Source organism: Pezoporus flaviventris, unplaced genomic scaffold (assembly GCF_033815535.1).
Source record: "Pezoporus flaviventris isolate CSIRO_AGI_PZ_B2104156 unplaced genomic scaffold, CSIRO_AGI_Pfla_v1 ptg000055l, whole genome shotgun sequence".
Classification (NCBI taxonomy): domain Eukaryota; kingdom Metazoa; phylum Chordata; class Aves; order Psittaciformes; family Psittacidae; genus Pezoporus; species Pezoporus flaviventris.
Window position 1 is genome coordinate 6,173,875 of NW_026892603.1, and position 23,021 is coordinate 6,196,895.

The 23,021-nt window shown below is 39.6% G+C and overlaps 1 long non-coding RNA gene across 1 annotated transcript; it reads right to left on the reverse strand.

The window, feature by feature from the left end:
- Positions 1 to 685: 685 nt before the first annotated feature.
- LOC133277444 (uncharacterized) lies at positions 686 to 5,990 on the reverse strand. Its single transcript, XR_009746210.1, has 2 exons — positions 5,791 to 5,990; positions 686 to 1,249 (listed from the first exon to the last, which is right to left on the reverse strand). It is a non-coding gene; the product is annotated as an uncharacterized LOC133277444 (long non-coding RNA).
- Positions 5,991 to 23,021: the final 17,031 nt, after the last annotated feature.

Genomic DNA, 23,021 nt, shown 5'->3' on the forward strand with positions numbered 1-23,021 from the left:
TAAATGTGTTTTATGAACAAATCTCTTTAAGTTTTTTTCAATGAAATTCTTTTGTCCTTGAGATAGGAACCTAAATTTTGCGGAAAGATATAAGTTAGGTGTGGGGAAAAAAAAAACCAAACCCAACAAACCTATCTGAAAATGGTCTTCCAGATAGCATAAATAGGAAGTTATCTATCTGAAGATTTAACTGGGTAGTAATGCTAACCCAGGAAGATGTGGAAATTTTTCTTCTTCACTATTCAGACTGTGGGATTTAGGGCACTTGAAAACTCTTGTGGCATTTTAAGTTACTACAGCAGCCACCTGATAAATTTTACCACTTCCACAGAAGAATTAGCCAAAGAGAATGTGTGCCCATAGTTCATGTGTTTCCATGTAGTGTCTGGCATCTTAATGCAAACCCAGTTTAACTGTATATATGAGCCAAAGCACCAAACTCAGCCAAGACACCTACTGATGTGTAGGTGGTCATTCCTTCTCAATAGTTTTGTTGTAGAAATAGACACCTCATGTAGAGAAAAAAGGCAAGCAGCTGCAGTGATACTGTCTTTACTTCAACAGGACTGACCAGAGTTCATATGTCAGTGTTGATAGTTACCCAAGAAGAGATCAAAAGAATCAATTAAATTATTTCCAGAGGATTTCTCTTTTCAGATACTATTTTTAATGGTAATTCTGAATCCAAACTTTAAATATCTTTTATTTTCTGTTCACATTAAAAAGATTAAGTGTTGTGCACCTTATCTGAACATCAGCAACTTTTTTTATCTGCAGAGAAGTTCCTGGAACCAAATTAAAACATATATTGTAAGAAGCATGATTTACATACTGTTAAATAGGAAAAGATACAATGTATGTCTCTATATGTGTCCTTATCAGGGCACCTGAAAGCAAATATGTTCATAGCATACCTATTTTATGATGAATTCATTCACCAGAATAAATGCAGGCCCATATATATATTTCTTATTCTGACCTAACTCCTAGTGAAGTGAATGAACATTTTATTTTTCCTGTATTTTTAGTGGTTTGGTTTGGTTTGTTTCTCTTCAATGAATCATATGCTTTTTTGCTAACAATATCTTCAAAGATTTCTTGGATGACATACAGCACAGTACATTCTGATGTTCTACACATCAGGTTGTTTAAGCCTACAGCAGCCAATGTTACAAAAGGTATGAAACATAACAACACCAACGATAAAATGTGTCACAATCCCAAGTGTTGCTCTGAAACCTGGAAAGACCTGTTGCAGAATGACTCTAAGAGCAGGACCGTAGAGTCCTGGAGGACTGTGCGAGCAAGGCAGGGGGTGGCCCCCACAGGTAGCTGGAGACCGGACATGGGAGGAGAAGGTGGAGGAAGCTGTGGGGAGCTAACCAATACTGTTGTGCCAAGGAGGAGTGGCTGAATACCACTCCTATATATGTGTGAACTGCATCACAAATAAAGTAGAAGTTGCTTATCACCCATATTGGGTTGGCCTGTCTGCTTCTCCTCGCCGCTTACAAATGGCGCCCGAACAGGGACGTGGACTACAGGGCCCTGGTCGCTGGGGACCCGGATTACAGGGCCCCGACTAGCGGGGACCCGGATTACGGGGACCCGGATTACAGGGCCCCGACTAGCGGGGACCTGGGATACAGGGCCCCGGTTAGTGGGGACCCGGATACAGGGCCCCGGTCGACGGGGACCCGGATACAGGGCCCCGGGCGACGGGGACCCGGATACAGGGCCCCAACTAGCAGGGACCCGGATACAGGGCCCCGACTAGCGGGGACCCGGAATACAGGGCCCCGACTAGCAGGGACCCGGGATAGAGGGCCCCGACTAGCAGGGACCCGGATACAGGGCCCCGGCCAACGGGGACCTGGATACAGGGCCCCGACTAGTGGGGACCCGGGATACAGGGCCCCGGTTTAACGGGGACCCGGATACAGGGCCCCGGTCAACGGGGACCCGGATACAGGGCCCCGGCTAATGGGGATCTGGAACGGCGAGTGAGCAGCGCCGGGGGCAGCGGCCGGGAAGCGCAGGCAATGCTGCTGCGGTGGCGTGACGGACCCGGGTGCTTGGACTAACCGAAAGGAATCCGCCGCTGGGGTGAACCAGACACTGCTGCGTCGGGAGGCCGATCCGGAGACCGAGGTTACAGGACGACCCAGAAGAAAACGATCTGGAAAAGGCTGGCCATGAAAATGGACCGAGAGGTAGCCCTGGACTTATTACAGTGCTTTTTATAAAATCGGGGAACTGAGCCCTGAACTTTTTACAGTGCTTTTTATAAAAGCGGGGAATTGAGCCTGAGACTCTAAAGCAGCTAGCAGGTCTAGTGGCTAGGGAAGGCTAAGAGATTTTTTTTGCAGATCCTAATATAATATTTGAGGAGAGTGAGTGGCGAAAGTTTGGTGATGAACTATTTGACTCAGTGCTTAATGATTATAAAAAGGCAAAGAAACTCGGTAAACCACGGAGGGAAGTAATGAACTGTATAAAAGGATACAAGGCAGAAAACTGCCGCTGTAGCAACGGAGAAACTAGGAGCAGATGTCCCCGGTCGGTTGAAACCGGGGGAAGATTACAACTCGTTCCCCCCAACTCGCTGGAGCACAGGGTTTCCCCCCCCCACCCCCCCCCTACCCCCCCCTTCTTTTTCTCCCCCTCCATCAGAAGGTGCTGCGGAGGAGGTGTAACCCCCTGCTCCCCCACCCCCCCAGTTCCGAAAGTAGGGACTTTGAAAAGGACAGAGAAAGTATATTAGAAGGGATACGTATGATAAAAGTCGAGGAATCCGAAAGAAAGAGGGCGGTGCCTCGGCGCCGGATCGATTGCGGCGCCATTTTGAAGCACGCAGTAGAAAATAGGGATCATGCGCGAGCGGGAGATTTAAAGGAACCGCGAGCCTCTCCAACCCACTATGCCTTAGAGTGAAAAAATTCTTAATTCAGTCACGGAGGAGCCAGGTCTGCAGATGGCTACATACCGAACGGGATATATCTGATAAGAAAGACACAGCTGCGAGCAACAGAGACCCCGAGTTCGGTGCAGGATCAGCCCCTGAATCCCCTGAATCCGAGCCAGAATTATATCCTCTGCTTCCAGACCCTGACTCTTCATCTCCCGGGTCGGTCTGCTCAGACTCACTGGCCCTGGAGATGCTCAGTTGTAACAATGGGTAACCAAATATGTGATCATTACTGGTGAATTTTCTGCAATGGGCATCTCTGCATATCCTGTGTTTACTACACAGCAGGGGGCTAAAAGAGTGGGAAGCTTTTGATCTCAAAATAGTTAAGGAGGCCTGACAAACAGTGACCACGTATGCGTTAAAATCCTGTTATACTCAAGCTGTATATGTTATGATTTTTTCTTGCAATTGACAGGGGGAGCCCATACAGTTTCTCTGTGATACTCATGTACTAGAAGTTGGTAAATATAAGTATGTCCAGGTTTCTATCAACCCTTGGAGACCTCTGTAGATACTGCTGGCCACTTCTTCCAGCACAGGCTGGCCACCTGTGTCAGAATGAGTGTGCATTTTGGTCAGTATAAAAGCCCAAGCCTCATACAATGTGGGGGAGGCAGAGCCTCTGCGGGGACGCCCGCTAAGGTTGAGCCTGCCACCTCGCACTGCAATGATGCTTCTCGGAGCTGGGTTGCTGTTAGTCTCCACAGGGTCCTTGTGCCACGTTCTGTACGTGGGACTGTAGTGGGAGTAATGATGGCTTTTGCAGGGACTAAAAAAAAAAAAAAAATGATGGGGGGAGAGAGTAATGATGCTGCACTTAACCTGCTTAACCTGTCTACTTCTCAAGAACGGAAGAACTGATAGCCTGGGGGAGGGGGTATATTTGTGTCCTCCTGCCTACAGGTCCACGGTGACTGCCTGCAAAGTTTGTCAAGCCTTGCCATGAGCTGGACAGATGAATGGATAAACCTGATGCCTCAGCTACAGGAGCTGACCGTGATTACCCCAAGCAGAATGAGATAAAGGAAGAGAAATAACAAATAACTGCAAAACATCACTTGGGGGCAACTGAAAAGTAACATCCTGAATATGTGTGCTTGTAAAATAGCTATTATTAGAGGTTGTGATTTTGTGTATAAAACCACCTGTATTTACTAGCTAGTTGCTAATAAGAAACTGCACCTTGTATAGATTTGTCACTTGTAAAAGAGATGTTAGAGTACGGGAATTTGCAGTAGCTGCTAGAAAATGCTAAGGCAAAAGCTAGAAAAAATTTAATACAATGGTAGTGTTATAAAGCAGGTGATGGAACAAATTAAGAGGGGGGGAGAACTCCACTGGTAAGAAATTTCTTTGGCTAGTCCTTCACTGCCATCAGCATCTTCAACATGCTGCTGCACCCTGTAATAGTTACTCTGCTAATGTAAATTTGTGTGTGCCTTGCTGTAGTAGCCACTTGTTACTGGATGAAGCAGGTGAAACTGTGCATTGACAACAAGGTGCAAGGACTGAGGCTGACCAAATGCCTGCTACCACAATCAAGGGCAAGACTGGGTTGGCTTCTGTGTTTGCCACCAAGAAGAACCTTTAGCTCCGCTGTTGGCTGCAACCCAGCAGGCATGGAGCGGTGGGGACACATGCCATGCCAGACCTTGATGTGAAGGATCAGAGAGCTATACAGCCTGTTATCAGAGAGCCATACAGCAGAAAAAAGGGGCAGGCCCAGGCAGCCTCTAGTTGGCATATGTTGGAAATATAATCTAGCCCATATCCCCTGCTCGAGTAGGGTCACCCAAACCATATATAAAACATAAAGGGGGAAGATGTGGAGGCAGTGTTCTCACAGGAGAATACATAAATGGTACATAAACTTTGAATAGTCCTGAAAGATACAGCAAGGCCATGGGAGGCCCGAAGAAGCTTAAGCAAGCAAGATAAGGGGCTGGAATTCACCAAGTTAATGAGAACTGTGGACTGTAGGCAAGCTTTCAAGGTTGAGTTCTCACACCTGTGTTTAACCAATTATATGTTAGTCACTAAGGGTCTTCAAAACATGTATCCAATCATAATATGCCAAATCACTGTAAGTGCTTCAGCCGGGGCCTTGGCTCAACTAAGCAGACTGGGTTGCTGAGTTGCTAAGCAGACAATTCTACATCGAAGGCAATTTCTGATTTGTTTTAACGTTGACTCTGTAAGACATGCAACACTGCAGAACCTTTTGTTGTGGGAACAGGGATATGGATGTGAAGAGTTTGATGGAATGTGTTGCATGAGTCTCTCTGATTATGCTAATTCGATGCACGCACAGCTGAGAACCCTGGCTCAGCTTACCCAGCAGTAGTAAATGAGCAATATCCTAAGAATAACTAGATGGTTGTCTTCACGGGGCATTACAGGTTGAGTCAAACACTGCGGTTTAAAGTATTGCACTTATGTATCATTGTTAGGTTAATCATCGTAGCTATTAGACTTGCTTATAGTTGTGTGATACGACAGGTGAACAGAATAACCCACAATGCCTTGCTCGCACAAAGAAAAAGGGGGGAATTGTTGCAGAATGACTCTAAGAGCAGGACCATAGAGTCCCAGAGGACTGTGCAAGCAAGGCAGGGGGTGGCCCCCACAGGTAGCCGGAGACCGGACATGGGAGGAGAAGGTGGAGGAAGCTGTGGGGGGCTAACCAATACTGTTGTGCCAAGAAGGAGTGGCTGAATACCACTCCTATATATGTGTGAACTGCGTCACAAATAAAGTAGAAGTTGCTTATCACCCATATTGGGTTGGCCTGTCTGCTTCTCCTCGCCGTTTACAAAGACCTTTTCTTCATTATTTTGCAACCTATTGTTATTCCTACATTCTCAGTGTAACAGTGTTTTTTATTTTGAAAGGACAGTGCTAAAGCAGTGTGAAAAAGTTTACATTGAGGAAAACACTCATGCTTTTTAAGGGAGAAAAGTCCCAAATACAACTGCTAACAATGACGTTGACATGATTGTAAGAAAACAGGACTTTATGTGCAAAGTGTGGGAGAGAAACAACAAACAGATATGTAGATATGTGTACATTAATTCAATCTCGATAATTATTCTGACATATAATTTTAAATTATTTAAATCGTTTCAATATTGAATAGAAGTTAGCAGAGACAAGCTGTTTAAGGAACTAAGCTTACAGTATTTATAATGTACAGAACAGTCAAATCAGTGTAGAAGCCTTTCAAGCCATTCTTCAGCCTAAGGCAAAGCCCCCCCAGATTATTTTTTTTTCATTTATATTAATTGTGTTACAGATAGGTCTTTCTGAACTACTGCTAGTTCAGAAGTCATGCAATCAGTATTCATCTTAAAATAGTAAGACGGACATTCCAAAACAGAAAGAATGCCTGTTATGAGAGGTAACTATGTCCTCTAGGAAAATCAAATATTAATTTGCATTTATATAAATATTAGGTTGGCTGATAGTTACAACCGTTATTAGATTATGGGTGAAAAACTGAAATCAATCTAAAATCAACTATGTTTAACTTGTAATATAGTTTCTCTGTAATTTCTTACTCAGTTACATTAAATATTTTATGATTCATCATCAACCTACTTTCAACATCTACAAAATTTGAATGGATCTAATTATATTAATTTTAACTGTTGACATGAAAAAGCCATTTTAATAATGCTTTGCATATTATTTTCAGAACTGTAATCATGGAAGTGAAAATAATGTGAAATCCAATATTACTCATTCATACTTTGTTTTGCTGTTATTTTTAAGTTATTTAATGTATTAAAATTTTACTTAGAAATTTAATTATAATGCAATTTTATGCTCATGGTAATACTACACTGTATGTAATTTCATTTCCTTAACACTCCAAAAATACAATGGTTCATGTTTCTATTAGCCATAGTGTTCTTGTCACAGAATCCCTGCATATTTATTTTGTAAGTAAGTTTTTTTTATGTTGCTCACACATCTCTTTTCAAATTACATCTGTTGACAACACTAGTCAGAATTTTATTAAGAGAGAATTAGATCTTTATTCTGTTAATGCCTGATCTTGCTGCCCTTGAGTTTTGGTACTGAATTAACTGGAACTTGAATGAGATCTTTACAATAAGTTCTGAAAAGAACCTTTCGATTTCCAGGAGCAAAATTTTATTCTGCTTTATAAAAACCAAAACCGTGCCTTCTGCTAATGGTTGCAGATTTAGGTTAGAGTCATGTTCAGTAATCCAACTGTTTGCATTCCTATTCTACCAAACAAAAGTTATATGGTAGAGCAGTCCTTTGTAAGCAAGAAATTTTAGCTGTCAGATTCAAACAGGAAAAGGCAGAAAGCTTGAAATTTCCACCGAATATTCAGATATGGGAATCCAGAATGAACTGTTCCCATGACTGTCCTCTGGCTTTGTCTTGGAAAGAACTAGTTGCAAGGGTCCAAACCAGACTAGTATGGGCTAATAACTGAGCTGTGCTCTAAGGACATATCTGGAGATCTTCCTGCTCTCTCTTCCTCATGTGGCTAAAGTGTGTAACTTTCCTAGTAAAACAGAAAAAGTCTTTGGAGTGACTGCATACGGTGTTTTTTCCTACATTAGGACATTTCCAGTGTAACTTACCTGCTGGCCAGCCGTGTGCAGATCACTGCATATCTCAGTTTTTCACTTCTCACTGCTTTGGATCCAATGACAGGAGTTGAAAGCTATTATTACATTCTGCCAAAGCACTTTCATTTTCTGTGATTTCTGAGATGTTTAATTTTATGTTTTTGCTCCATTTCAGATAATGTTTTTCTCAAATTTGTTTCTATGCTGTTCCACTTTTTCATTTGTCGTTATTATGAAGCTAGTTAAAAAAATATAATGAAATGTACACCCATTTGTTTCTGTGAAGACTGATCATGACACTTGCTACCTGCTATAAATAAGCTTCTGTGAGAATCCCAGAAGTACTGTCACAAGCCTGCTGTCATGGTTTATTGGCTAATCAGCAAAGAATTGAAGTCTTGATTGGGTTTATTTGTTGGTTGATTGAAATGGTGAGATAGGAAGTACTGGACAGATTAATTAATTTGTGCTGAAGAATCCAAATTTAATCTAAGGGATCCTGTCACTTTGACTGACGGCTGTGTAAAAGAAGAGGTGTTTAAATAAAGCTCAAACTCTCACGAATTGTCACTTTTGTGGCACATTTCTTTTAACTGCTTCCATTCTGTTTTCTGATATAAATATCAATGTCAACATCCAGCAACAACTACCTGAATGTTTATGAAGCAAGGGTTAATCATCATCTGAAGAGTACTTGTAATATGCAAGCCATATGGTTATAAACAAGAGCTATGTGTACACATATATACATATTTATATATACACTTAAACTGCTTCACATGAAAGATAAAGGCTTTTTTCCCTTCATGATTGAGACTATCTTTTAAATTAGAAGAGCAGCTAAATCGCTATAGTTTGCAGTATGCAAAAGACAAAGTAAAGCAAATAGTTTCAGTCAGTCATAGCTAATATTAACATGTGACATCAAGAGCAGTGGAAGAATGCACGCTATATTCACATTCTCATCATGTTTAGAAAGTCAGGATTATAGCACAGCTATGTTCAAAGCTCACTATTAATTTAACTTAATTGTTACTATTACGCTATGATTTTGTGTTTTAAGCTACATGTCTGCTGTTGTATATGACAAGCTCCAAGTTGGAGCCTTTCACACAGATTGACATACTAAACTCTTACATTAGGCAGGCATATAAATATTTCTTCTGTAGTTGAGACAGGACAAAAAATAAATAGTAATGATAAAAGAGGTTTCTTGAAATTTCTATAAATAATTAAATTTTTTTCCTTCTGTGACAATAACAAAAATGAAGAGTTGCAAATTCATAAATTTGTGGCAGCAATTGTTCTACCATTTCTCAGAGGCACTGATTTTTTATGTTTTTTAAAAAAAGTCAATTGAAAAGCACTACAAAATAATTTCTTTATCCAAAAGCTCTGAAGCAGTTATTAAACCAGCTGTTTTCAAAAGTACACAAATCTGCTAAGTTGCAGTTGGGTAACTGTTAAATGTTAAAGCAGTGAATGATCAGCATGTAGCAGATGGCCTGGGAATGGGTTAGAAAATGGCAATGTTAATACCACCAGACTGAGATGTTCATTTGTGCTGTGGTATGTGCAGGCTGGGTGAATAATGAAGGCTCTGTAATAATTGTGTAAATCCCAACATTATTAAATCGATTCAGCTGGGATTTCTTAATATATGTGAAGCACTTGATGTACTCTGAGAAACACCTCCTCTTTTTGCTAAAGCCGTTCTCATTAACTCATACTGCTTTATTTGCTGTGACCTCAGTGTTCCTGTTTAGTAATGAGTGGAATAAAAATTAGAAATCCACTTTAACTCTCACTATGAGAGCTGGAGAAATATTCCAGAAACTAAATACCTATCCCACTGTTTGTGCAGGTTGGCCACTGTTTGAATTGTATGCTTTCTCTTTTAGGAGTCTAAAAATTCTCATGAGAGGAATGTGGGGAGGAAAATGACAACCTAGTCAACTGCTAAAAGTTGTTTTAAGCAGGTCAAATAAAAGAGTACACAAAATCAATAACCCCAACAGGTATCTTGCTCAAAGAGCCTATCAAAGCTTTCTGCTCCCTGTGTAATGCTAAGAGGCAGAATGACTTTATATAGTTAGGGGAGACACAGATCAGGAGTAATGCACTTTAATGCTTCAGAGGAAGTGACCAAAAAATTCCCTGGCCACAGCCTCCAGAGGATGATCACCTATGGTATCAAGGCAAAACATGAACCAAAGCAAAGCAGAAAGTCAACACACTGTAAATGTGCTTCAGGCAGATGCACAGCTTGCAGACTGTCCCTGAAGCATCATACCTGGATATGTGCAGGTGTTGGAACATTTTAAAACTGTTACCCACCTACAGGTGTTTGCACCTGTGAAATGAAAATTCTGTTTGCCCCTCAGCTTTTACCATAGATTAGGTGGAAGCTGAAGGCTATTAATACAGTATTACATTTCAGCACCACAACCAATAAGCTTTAGCTGCACCTGATGAGACTTACATCGACATCTGTGCCAGGACTGATAGCAGAAACATGGCCTTCTGAATTAATATGAGGCAACATATATGACTAACAGCCAAGGCAGCTGGAAACTTCAATTCTGCCAGTTCCTGTTATTGGCTACTACAGATACATTAGGAAAAAACAATAAGGGAAACTAAGAATTTATTAGCATTGTTTCCCTTTTGTAACAGTCCATGCTAAAGTCCTCAGATAAATAAAGCCATTAAGTGACATCTATTAGTACTTCTACTTGAGAATATTGGATAAAGGAAATCACAGATCTAGAGAAGATACATGTTCTACTTACCTGCTAATCAGCAATATGAACCCAAAGCGTCTTGCTATACGTAGAAGATGCAATATCCAAGATGGCAATAAATTCCAATGCTATTTTACTGCTCAAATGTAAAATGTCTGCAAGAAAGAGGTGGAGTAATATATCCCCTTCCTTGGCTATAGATTTTTTGCAGAAGCGTAAGCTCCCAGTGAAATCAAGAAAGGATTACCTACCTAACAATTTTACAAAAAGCCAACTGAGTTCCTTTGTTTCTATGGAAGTTTTCTATCACATACTGGTGAAAAAAAGTGAGGATGGGTAAAACTAATATTAAAAACAGAAGTCAGATTTTGCTCTCAGTAAAATTACTATAACCCTGCAAAGGTTGTAAAAGTCGCTGGAAGTGCCACATGCTTGGGTAAAAGGTCAGAATTTGCCACTCAGCTTGCAGGATAAAGAGGGACAACACAGCTCTTTTATGATGTCTGCACTTTGCTTAGCTTTACAGTAACAGTACAACCTATAGGAAATATAATCTGTTTCCAAAGCTGGTTTAGCCAGCCATGATTAACTAGATTTAAGGATGAGCCTAATTTTATGGAGGTAATAAAGTCATTCTTCCAAAAGTCTTTTTCCCAACTCCAGCTGCTATTATGGAAAAAAAGAGAGTGAATTTGATAAAAAAGTTCTGCCAGAACATCATAACTCTGTGCCAATATTCAAGGGTGTTTTCTCATTCCTGTGAAAAGCTAGGGCCAGCATAAGTTCGTGTACCCCCTCAGACTCTCTTATCAGAGTGTAGAGAACTAGCCCTGCATTAAGCAGAAGAAGTGCAAAGATTAATTTTAAGGTCTTCACAGTTTGTGTCTGTAATGCTTGTACAGAATGTGAGCTATTCTCTCAGTGATGTCTATCACAGGAGAGACAAACTAAACAGTGATCCATAGCAGGTTTGAACACTGGGGTTTATTTAAGAAACAAAAAATCCAGTGCTTCTACCCTGATTATTTCATGCACTCAGTTCACCCCAGCGTTACTTAGTCTCGCCTTCCTTCCCATCAAGGAGATCACTGCAGGTCTAGGAAAGCTGGACTGAAAGTCCTGTTGGTTTTATGTGGTTCAGCTGTTTGCAGTTGCAGCTGTGTCCCTGGGCTTCCTCCAGGAATGGCTGGTGCATTTCAAAGCATATCTCTCACAGTACAAGGTTTCACCAATCTCAACAGTCTATGTGCAGAAGCACAATACATCATCACCTTCCCAGCTGGTTCTTTTGATAAATGTACACTGCATATCTCTACACTTTATTTAGTCCCTTATGTGTAACTTCTGTTCAGTTAGGCTGCTATTGCAGTTTACAACTAGCCTGCACTGACTGTACCTCACTACCGTAGGCTGTGCTTGGAATTCAAAGGCTTAGTTGGAGACATTCATGCATGCACCCATATGATTATATACAACCCACAAGCATTCGCAATCTAAGGCATTCCTATACTACCAAATGCATGAACTTCCAGAAAAACACTCAGGATTTGCACCATAACAGAAGTCTGAGAGTAAATTGCTCAGTATCATCAGTATAACATGTTCACACATAGTGTGCATGCAACTGGGAAGCAAGGGTCCTGGTGTAAACTGGTCAACAACACAAACTCACTCAGGTGCCAACATCATACCTGGATATGTGCAGTCATCAAGTAATTTCAGTTCTAAACCAACTTCTACTTTCAGTATGTGTACAAAAACTAGCTTATGAGGAGGAACAATAGCATTGGACCTGCTATGAAACACAGTTATTCAGATGTGTACCTTTTATTACCTTATTTTTGAAACTGAAGTAGAGAAAAATGGTTAATGCATTAACTGAACTTAAAAAAAAAAGCCGAGGGAATATTACTGGTTGCAAAAGCAGCCAGTATTTAGCTTTGTTAGCTTCATTCATTTTCCTTATTCATCCTGTTTCCAGATCATTAATGAAGACTAAAAGCCATCCTAAATTGCACAATTTAGCAAACTCTGTACATTTCCATGTTTAAAACCTGCTGTTTGTCAGTATCCAATCCATAACAGTAGTTTGCCTCTTATCCCAAAATATCTGTATTTCCACAAAGCTTTTTATGAGGTGTTTGATTGCAGCATTTTTGAATAAAAATTAATTATAACTGTTAGTTCCTGTTTACCTACTGTTTTGCTGACCAGCTTAACAATATCTTTCAGTAGGTTGGAGCCGTATTTTTTCCTTTCCAGAACTGACCTAGGTTCAGTCACATCTATCTTATCATGTTCCAGTATTTCAAGGAATGTTTATAAAGGAAAACATACTCTTCATATGAAGCTTGTAATTTACTCAAATACGTTAAATAATAGGGTTTACATAATGGAAGAGCTACATTACCTGTTAGGCAGATAATTTGAGCTGAATAATGGTACTTTAAACTTTTAAAGTGAATTAAAACTATATTCACCTACTTGTTTACAGTTTCAGGATTGTTTCTTTCAAACAATTTTTCAAATGTTGTCACACTCCTGATAGTTAGGTAACACGAGTCATTTTGAGAGTAAGGTAAAAAGCTACGTTACAGAACTTCTGTGTTAAAAAAAAAAACAAACTTATTTTTGAAAGTGGCACAGACGTGTGATTCTTCAGTTCCTTCAGAGATCTCTGTAGACCAAGTTTTCTTGGCTTTTTCCCTAGAAAAACTGGGAAAAAAAAAGTCAAAAATGCCTGAAACAGCTTCATAATAATAAAAAAAAACAACAAAAACTCTTGAGAAACATGAAGTACTGGAGCATTGAAGAATATAGCCCAGGTGTCAAAATGGGAGGAAAAGGAATTGTGGCCACTCAAAAGAGAATCAAAAGAATTATTTGCAAGTGGATGATAGTAAGGAGAAGAACAGCAGTCAAGAACAAATTGAGTCAAACAAACCTGAATAATTGTGTTGGTTTTGGCTGGGGTGGTTGATTATCTTCATACAGACTGGTACCAGGCTATGTTTTGAATTTGTGCTGAAACAGTGTTGATAATACAGGGATGTTTTAGCTATTGCTGAGCTGTGCTTACACAGAGCCAAGGCCTCTTTTGCTCCTCACCTCATCAGAAAGGAGGCTGGCTGTGCACAGCCAGGGCAGCTGACCCCAGCTGACCCAAGGGATATTCCATACTATATGGTGTCATGCTCAGTATATAAAGCTGGGGGAAGAAGAAATGGGGGATGTTCAGAGTGATGGCGTTTTTATTCCTAAGTAACCATTACACGTGGTGGAACCCTGCTTTCCTGACATACCTGAACATGATGGAACCCTGCTTTCCTAGACATTCCTGCCAATGGGAAGCAGGGAATGAATTCCTTGTTTTACTTTGCTTTTGCACGCAGATTTTGTTTTGCCTATTAAACTGTCTTTATCTTAAGCCACATTTTTTTAACTTTTGGTTTTCTGATTCTATTCCCCCATCCTGCCACAGGGGAGTGAATGTGTGGCTGTGGGGGGCTAGGCTGCCTAGTGCAGTTAAACCATGACAATGATAAAGGAACAGGTGTTATTGATAGGGAAGAAATAACAGAAATTCTGTGACTTTATTAACTTATGCAGAACAACATTCCCATAAGATGTGGGGAAAGGATTTAGATAAAACTTCTTTTCTGTTTGTAGTGGTTTAAGCCCAGTTGGGCGTGCCCCACGTTGGGCGCCAAAAAGAACTGTCATGGTTTAAGTGCAGTCAGTAACTCAGACCCACGCAGCCCACTCACTCACTCCCCCCCGCCCCTTCCTCCTTCCCTGCTCCAGGAGGGACAGGGAGGAGAATCGAAAGAACGTAACTCCCATGGGTTGAGATAAGAACAGTTCAGTAACTGAGGTATAACATAAATCACTACTGCTACCACCAGTAATAATAGTGATCATGGAAATAACAAGGGAAGAGAATACAATACCACCTGCTCATACCCAGCCCGACCAAGCAGTGCACTAGCCCTTCCGGGTAACTCTCAATTTACATTCTGGGCATGATGTGCTGTGGTATGGAATACCTTTTTGGTCAGTTTGGGCCAGGTGTCCTGTCTCTGATTCCTCCCAGTTTCCCTTCCTCCCTGGCAGAGCATGAGACTCACAAAGTCCTTGGTCAGACTAAACATCTGAGCAATAACTAAAACCACTGGTGTTATCAGTGCTGTTCCCAGGCCGAAAGTCAAAAACACAGCACTGCACCAGCTACTAAGAAGGAGAAAGATGACTGCTACTGCTGAACCCAGGACACTGTTGCAGCAAAACAGGTTGAACATCTCAATTAAGAAAATAAGTTTTCAACAATTCACTTTCATATGACAAGATGTGTCAAGCAGCATTCTGAAGATATGATACCCTTTGGTATTTTCATTGGCAATCTTTCTGACAGAATACAAAATGGCCTTATTACATTTGCAAATGACACCAAGCTGAATGAGCATTTGTTGGTCATTAACAAAATCTGAGAGATGATCTTTGAAAAAGGCAAATTCGTTTAATTTGCAAACCCACAAAATATATATATATCAATGCATATTTCAGACAAATCTGTATAAATCATTAATGGATAGAATTACTAATGCAGTGTATTGCTCAGAAAGGATGTTCATGAAATAAATCAATGCATATCTACAAGCTTACTATTGCTGTCAATATATTCAGTCAGTTTTCAAAATGCGGAAAAACATCTACTTTAGTGAAATCTGGGCTGTGACACTAATCTTGAAGATTTGAGCTACAAACAACACTAACTTCATAAAACTGCATTTAATTACAAGTCTTTTCACCCTACATTAAAATTAATCAGTACTTTCTTTGTGTTTCTCCTCTTCTGCATAACATGTGGGTCCAGATGGTTCTCAAAGACCGTAATTTCTTGGGATTTTGAACAACACATTTGTATTCTGTAATAGAAGGCATTTGATCCTTTATTTGATGTTGGTTCTCAGAAAATCCCTACCTTTAAAATTCATGAGAGGATTGGAGTGGTAATCTAAGCAGCTGGTCATTTTTCTGTTCAGTTCTTTTAAATCCAGGAAAAGAAAAAAAAAGAAAAGGATAAAAATTTAAACAGGTTCATGGTTTCTACTTCCTAATAAAGATAACAGACTGTGAAATTGCATCTGTAGAACTTGAAATGTCAAGAATCTCAATTAATGAAAGCAACAACAGACTACACAGATAGTTGTATTACCTGATCTGTTGACAGCAAAAATACACACTTCACCAGAGTTTTTTCCTCCATTAGTTAAAAACACATTGTTTATAAGTAAACGAATGAGTCAAGGGGTTGTTAGAAAGATACATGACCTTTTCTCTTCAGCTAAGTGGTCTGAATGCAATCTAAGTCAGTACAGAGTGACAGCTAGAACTATCTGGTGCATATTCTGTGGCAGATACGAAATTAGTTCCATGCCTAATTCTAGTTCACCAAGATCAATTTTCATTTTACAAGAACAATCAATTGTTCAACTGCTAGCTGATCAGGATGAAAAACACAATCAAAGCTGATTAAAAAAATTAATAACATTTTATACTTGGGCATACGTTTATCCAGAGGGGAGGTATTTTTATGGCACACTTGCACAGAGATCTGCATGAGGGCAAGGACATACCTCTGTGTTCAGTTTCTAGTAAATTCACTAAGTAATCTCCACATTCTGTAATAATGTCACCAATCTGAAAGGAGCTGGCAGAGAAAGATGGAGAGGAATAAAGGAAGAGGAGGAAAAGAGAGGGGAAGGGAAATGAAGGGAAAGGAGGGAAAGAAGGAAAAAGATAGGAATGAATTTGTGCAACAAACAGTCCTGAAAACACATATTCTGTTTTGCTGTGGTAGTGATAAAAAAGCAACTCAAATTGTAACAGGCATTTCTTCCTGCTTTTGCTTTTGTTTTCAGGGATTGTGAAATTTGTAAGTTGAATATGAATATATGTGCTTTATTGTTTCTTGATAAGAAAGAACATAAAATGCTATTCCTTTTATAGACAAAATGTAAACAGATTTTGTTGATCACTTCTCTTCCAAAACACTCTCCTTAAATTTCTTTGAAATGCCATACTGTGACATAGCACATCTAGCTTCCCCAGTTGAGCTTTTTAACACTGCCTTTTGTAACATGGTAGTGCATGGCTGATGTGACAGGAAATAGAATAGAACAACACAGAGTTTCAGAAAAGGAATTTTATCTTGAGAACATTGTCTTTGCTCAAAACCATTTAAGAAAACACAGATCTAATCCCTTGAGTAATTTGCTCCACCTTCAGTTCCAAATGCAAAGTGGCTGTACTTAGCTGCAGCTATCTGAAGGTGTTTAATAGACTGTGCTTTTCTTTGAAAATAATTGTATTCTGGAAAAACTTAACTAGGTTAACTGAAAGCAACTAAATTAGACAAGAAATTTTCTGGAACAAGTTGGGTTTAGGCCAAATATATTTCACACTAAGAGCTCACTAACATTGAGACAGCTTGAGAAGCTAATCTCCCCATACTATTCTGTTTTAATAGTTTAGTTTATCCAACTTTGTAAAGGTTATTTCTCACCCTTACGCTCAGGAAAGCATGATACCTATAAAGAACTGGATTTATACACACATCAAAATATGGAGTTGTAGTAGTACTGAGTACTGCAGAGGCATCTTCAGATACAGGGGGATTTACATTTTAACAGTAAGTCTTCACAGTATATGATTTTTTTGTTATCACCTCCTATTTCATCCATAGAGCTCATGTAGGCACACGGAGATCGAGCCTGTCTTTAAATCTAAATTAAACAAAGAAGATTTTTCCTGCTTTACGGACAGATGGCAGCTTATTACAGGTATGCTCAAATGGTTCCTCTGTGCTTATGTGGACATATGTCAATGAAAAGTGAGTTGCTGTAAGGCTGGACTCTTGATTTCTTGCTGAGGAGGAGTTATATCCCAGTCTCACTGATACATGAAAAGATTAGTAAATTAATTTTCTTACAGTATGGGGAGCTTTCTGTTATGATGAACTACTAGATTAAATTAAGTAATTATACACCATTAGATCAAATATTATGAGATCAATTCAATAATCACTCATCTTTAATACATTTATAATAAAACTCTTTGGAACTACCCTCTAGCTCTTAGGATCCCAGTACAAAAAACTTGAAACAGCGGAAAGCAATTCAAACCTAACTCCATTCTCAGGTAATAGCAGTATCCTCATCTGAATCGCAAACAATTTTAAAAAACTCTTGGTAATGAAGCATAGGCTGGTATAACCTGAATTGCAAATACTCCAGAGAAGTGCTTCAGCTCTCTATAGAGATAGTGATTGCAGCCTTTGAGGAAAACCATTGCTCAGCCACAACTTGGTATTTTAAAGAAAAGCTCAAGTAAATATCCTCAACTCTCCTCTGAGAGAGAGAACAGGATAATGGAGCAGTAGAAAATAAACACTTAGGCTTCAGAAACTAATCTGACTAGCTTTCACTGATGAATTAATTTATCTGGAATTACCCATTAGAGCTTCAGTCCTACAAACTACTAAGCATTCTTTCTCTTCTCCAGCAAAGCACTTAAGCTTGTGCTTAAACATAACCATTCTCTGGGATTTGCTTGACTGGGCCAGGCTACTCACTGCTTCACAGGATCAAGCACTGAACTGTCATCTGTAAATTTAGCTCCTTGCCATGTTCCCTTAAAACCCTTAAAATTACCTGCTCATTAAGTTTACACTCTGTGAAGCTGAAGTGCAAATATTTATTGGACAAAGTAATCTCTATGCTGCTTGCTAAAGGCACCAATAAAATGATACAATTTCTTATTTAACATTTGACATAATAAAATATTCTATAATAAAAAGAAAAACCAACACCATCTCAATCATTCATTGCACTGTGTCAATTTTTCCTTGAATTTTTTATATTTTTTACTCCAAAAGGGAGATGTTGAACATCTGTGACTGGTCATATGAAATTATTCTGCTCCTAGATAAGATGAATATAATTTTAAGGAACACAGTTTTCAGGAAACACAAAGCTATGAATTTCCTGGATTGAAAATTGGTAGAATTAAGAATTCTTAATTATATCAAGTATATCAATAAGAATATTTCTAATAAGTACAATCTGTTCTTGTTAGGATAGTGAAGTTTTTATGAGCCACGACTATTAGAAAAAACTAGGTTAAAGTGAGTTCTGCAGATGGATGATACTGAAAAAGATTTCACATTTATTGAGTAATTATTTGCTATTTCCTGAAATAATATAAAAAAATCTTAAAATTAACAATGCAGTATGACATTAAATCAAATATTCTGTGTACAAGGTTTAAATTCTCTTTATCATGAATTTACTTGAACATTCATCCTTAATGAAGATAATATAAATAAATCAACTCATGGTTCATGGTAAAGATTTGATTTCCAATCTTAACCATTCTGATGCTATGCTTCTGATAAAATGTGAGATGCGAAATATTTATGGAAGGTTAGTAATACAGAACAAAGGAAATATTCCCTTCTCATAACCATCAACCATTTACCTTTCAGTCAGTATCCCTCCTAAAACCTATCAAAGTTGCAAGCTACAAAAATCATATCACAACCTGACCTAACACAAGTCTTAGCAGATGTAGACATGCCCAGTGGGATCTGAAAGTTATCTTCAGAATTGCTGCTGTCATGATACAACCAAATACCCATTTTATACATGCTTAAGATATCTTTTAATAAATCAAAAGTATCTCTTGGGAAGCTGCCACTAGAATTTATTTCCATTTCTACCTCAGAGTGCAGATCTAGAGTTTAGTTGTGTCACCTTGCTTATCTTTCTTATATTAAAAAAAAATGTCAAAACCAAAATCTAACATAGTCAAAAATATATAACAATGAAAATATAACCAATTTACTTGGAAACAAAATTTGAAAATATATTGCAAATGGAGGGGCAAGAATAAAACTAATTACACTTCTGAAAGCTTTGGATATTGATTGATTTTGAGTCTTTCCTGTCATGGTTTAACCCCAGCTGGCACCTGGTAGGATGGGGGGAGAGAATCAAAAAGGTAAAAGTAAGAAGACTCATGGGTTGGGATGAGAACAGTTATAACTGAATAATAATAATAATAATGATGAAACAAATAAAACAGGAAAAAAGAGAAATGAACCCCAAAAAAGGTAAATGATGTGAACGAAAAAAAAATTGCTCACCACCAACCAACCAACCAACCAATGCTCAGCCAGTCCCTGAGCAGTGGCCACCTGTCCTGGGTTCAGCAGTAGCAGTCATGTTTTTCCTTTGTGTTAACTGGTGCAGTGCTGTGTTTTGACTTCCAGCTTGAGAACAGTGTTGGTGAAGCCGATGTTTTCGGTTGTTGCTAAGTGATGCTTACCCTGACCAAGGACTCTGTGAGGCTCATGCTCTGCCAGGGAGGAGGGGAAGCTGTGAGGAAGCAGAGATGGGGTGCCTGACCCGGGCTAGCCAGGGAGGTATTCCATACCACAGCACGTCATGCCCGGGGTGAGGGGTAACTGGGAGTTACCCGGAAGGACACGGGCTTCCGGGTGGAACTCGCTTGCTTGGCCGGTGGTATCGTATTCTCTTCCCTTGTTATTTTCCCTTATCATTGTTTTAGCTGATAGTAGCGGTGGTGATTTGTTGCTGGACTGTTCTTGTCTCAACCCGTAGGAGTTGCACTCTCTCGATCCTCCTCCCCGTTCCTCCGGGAGCGGGGAAGGGGAGAGCCCCGGTGCGGGGGGGGGGGGGGGGGAGACGGACACGGACCTCACTGGGAGTGAGTGAACAAGTTACCTGACTGGGTTTAAACCACGACACCACCCCACCAACCTTCCCCTCGAGTTTATACGCTGAGCAAGACATCATATGGCATGGAATATCCCTTGGGCCAGTTGGGATCAACTTTCCCTTCTTTTTTACCCCCAGTCTTCTCACTGGCGGGGTGGTGTGAGGAGCAGAAATGCCCTTGTGTAAGCATGCTCAGCAATAGCTAAACACCCCTGTGTTATCAACTTTATTCTCAGATCAAATCCAAAACACAGCACTGTACCATCTACTAGGAAGAAAATTAACTCTCTCCCAGACTAAGTCAGGACATTTCCTCAGATAATTATAGTCTAGATTTATTATTGAACACTCAAGCAGAAATAATTTGACAAATTAATTTCTGAGCCTAAACTCAACGTATTCTCATCTAAACCTAAATGCTAAAGGGTCTTCTGATACTCTGATCAAACCAGAACTGAAAGTATTCCCTTTTTCATGATGATTAAGGACTTCCTCCTTGCTCACCAAAAATCAGAAAGCTGTTGTATGCCAAATTCACCCTAAAAAAATGGGTCATTAACTGCAGGGGTTATACTTGCCATTTTGAACTGTGCTGTAACATGAAATTCTTATCATCTTTGCTGCAGTAAAAATTGAAAATACTCATGTGTTCTCTATCAAGGAGGTAAATATCCATGATGTTAGTTTTAATGTAGATTTTTGCATCTTCTGAAGACTAGATATCTTTATTCTAATATAGAAACAATTACTGAAGAATTAACATTTTTGATGTAGCGTTATATGTATCTATATATATGTGTGTGTATATATATATATGTATGTAAGTGAGGAAGAACACATACATGCAGTTTCAGGCCAGGATAAATACTGTCTTTACCTATTTTGAAGACAGTTAAAGAAACTCTCATTTTTCTTTTCTGAGTAATTCTAGAGGACTGCTAATCAATGGAAAAGAAATGAGGTTGGCAGTTAAAGTTTATTATTATTCAAAACGTCTTATTGATAAGAATGCATTAATCTTTTTTAATTACAGCCAAATGCCTGTGTTTCATTCAATACAGTGCAAGATGCTACCCAGTATTAGCTGGATGTGTGAAAAACAACGGCTGCAGTTTTCTCCAGTGTTTAAACATGAGCAATTCCAATTATCTTTTCCTTGTGGGTTTGGGTTTTCTTCATTTTACTTATAGCTTTCTAAGTAGAAGAGCACACCAGTAAATCATTATTTCTGGAGTTCACTATAGCATCAGAATGTTTAAAGTTGGAGAGGACCTTAACATAGAATCATCATCTAGTTCCAACCCCCCTGCCAAAGGCAAGGACACCTCACACTAGACCATGTCACCCAAGACTCTGCCCAACCTGGCCTTAACACTGCCAGGGATGGAGCATTCACCATTTCTTTGGGCAAGCTGTTCCCATGGCTCACCACCCTCACAGTAAATGACTGCTACACCTGAACCCAGGACACTTCCTTATATCCAACCTGAACTTCCCTTGTCTAAGTTTAAACCTGTTATCCCTTGTCCTATCACTACAGTCCCTAATTAAGAGACCCTCTCTGGCATCCTTGTAGGACCCATCAGATATTGGAATATGAGGTCTCCAGCCACAGCTTTCTCAGCCTGTCTTCGTACAGGAGATGCTCCAGCCCCCTTATCCTCATGGTCCTCCTCTGGACAAGCAAGTGCTCCATGGAGCAACAGCTCCATGTCCTTTTTATGTTGAGGACACCAGAACTGCACACAATAATCCAAGTGAGGTCTCATGAGAGCAGAGTACAGGGGCAGGATCACCTCCTCTTGATGAAGCCAGGGATACAGTTGGCTTTCTGGGCTGCAAGCACACACTGAAGCCGCCTCATGTCCATTTTCTCATCAGCCAACATCCCTGAGTCCTTCTCTGCATGGCTGCTCTGAATCAGTTCTCTGCCTAACCTATAGCTGTGCCTGGGATTGCCAAAGAATCTGTTGGCAAATATACAGTGAGGTGACCCCCTCTTGGAGTAGACAGTGGAAGGAAGATAGAACTCTTATAGAGACCCATGTCAATATTTAGGTTATCATCTTTGCAAACCAAAGTTTTTCAAGCACGTTTCCCATTTGGCACATAACCATTTGGCAAGTCAAAATTATGCTCTAAACTCAAGCCACCTCTTCCCAAATTCACTTCCATTTTCTTAAAGTGATAGCTCCTCTTCCTTCGTTGACCAGGTTTCTTAAATGTTATCCTTCGTTTCCCATTTTCACTCTCCAGTGTTCTATGAATGAGATGAGCTTGCATTATATCCACTTGACAGTCCTCAACTTCTCCTCTTCCATGAAATCTCTGCAAATTGGTGCATAAAACTTTGGCTCTTCCTCCTGTGTGAAAAGTTAATCTGTGTGTTTCTGAGAACTTGAGTACACAGAATCCACCTATTTTGATATTAATTTGAAAATGGAAAAGTAGTATATTTCTACCAGAAGCTACAACAAAAACTGTAAATAGTAATTCATTTAAAAGTTCTCGTCTTCAATTAGAACCTTCTTAAAAGGTCACTGCTAGATGGGCAACAAAATGTCATTGTTATCCTACAAAAAAATTCTTGAGCATGACATGATCTTTATATATCAGCTTGCAAAAATTACACAAGTTTTATTTAAAAAAGGCAGAGTGAAGTAGGTGATGCATTGTTGGGATTTTAATAGTGAGGTTGGTCAATGGATGTAAAGTTCTATTTGCACCATTTGGCATTTTTATCAAGAACAGTGAATTTATCAAGAACCTGCTTCAGGAAAGAGCAGATAAAAGCAAAATAAGGGTCTATGAACGTCCTTCCTTTACTTGGATTTCTGAGAAGTTCAAGAATAGGACACAATAACTGCTTCCCAAATCAAAGAGAAAGAACACTGTAATT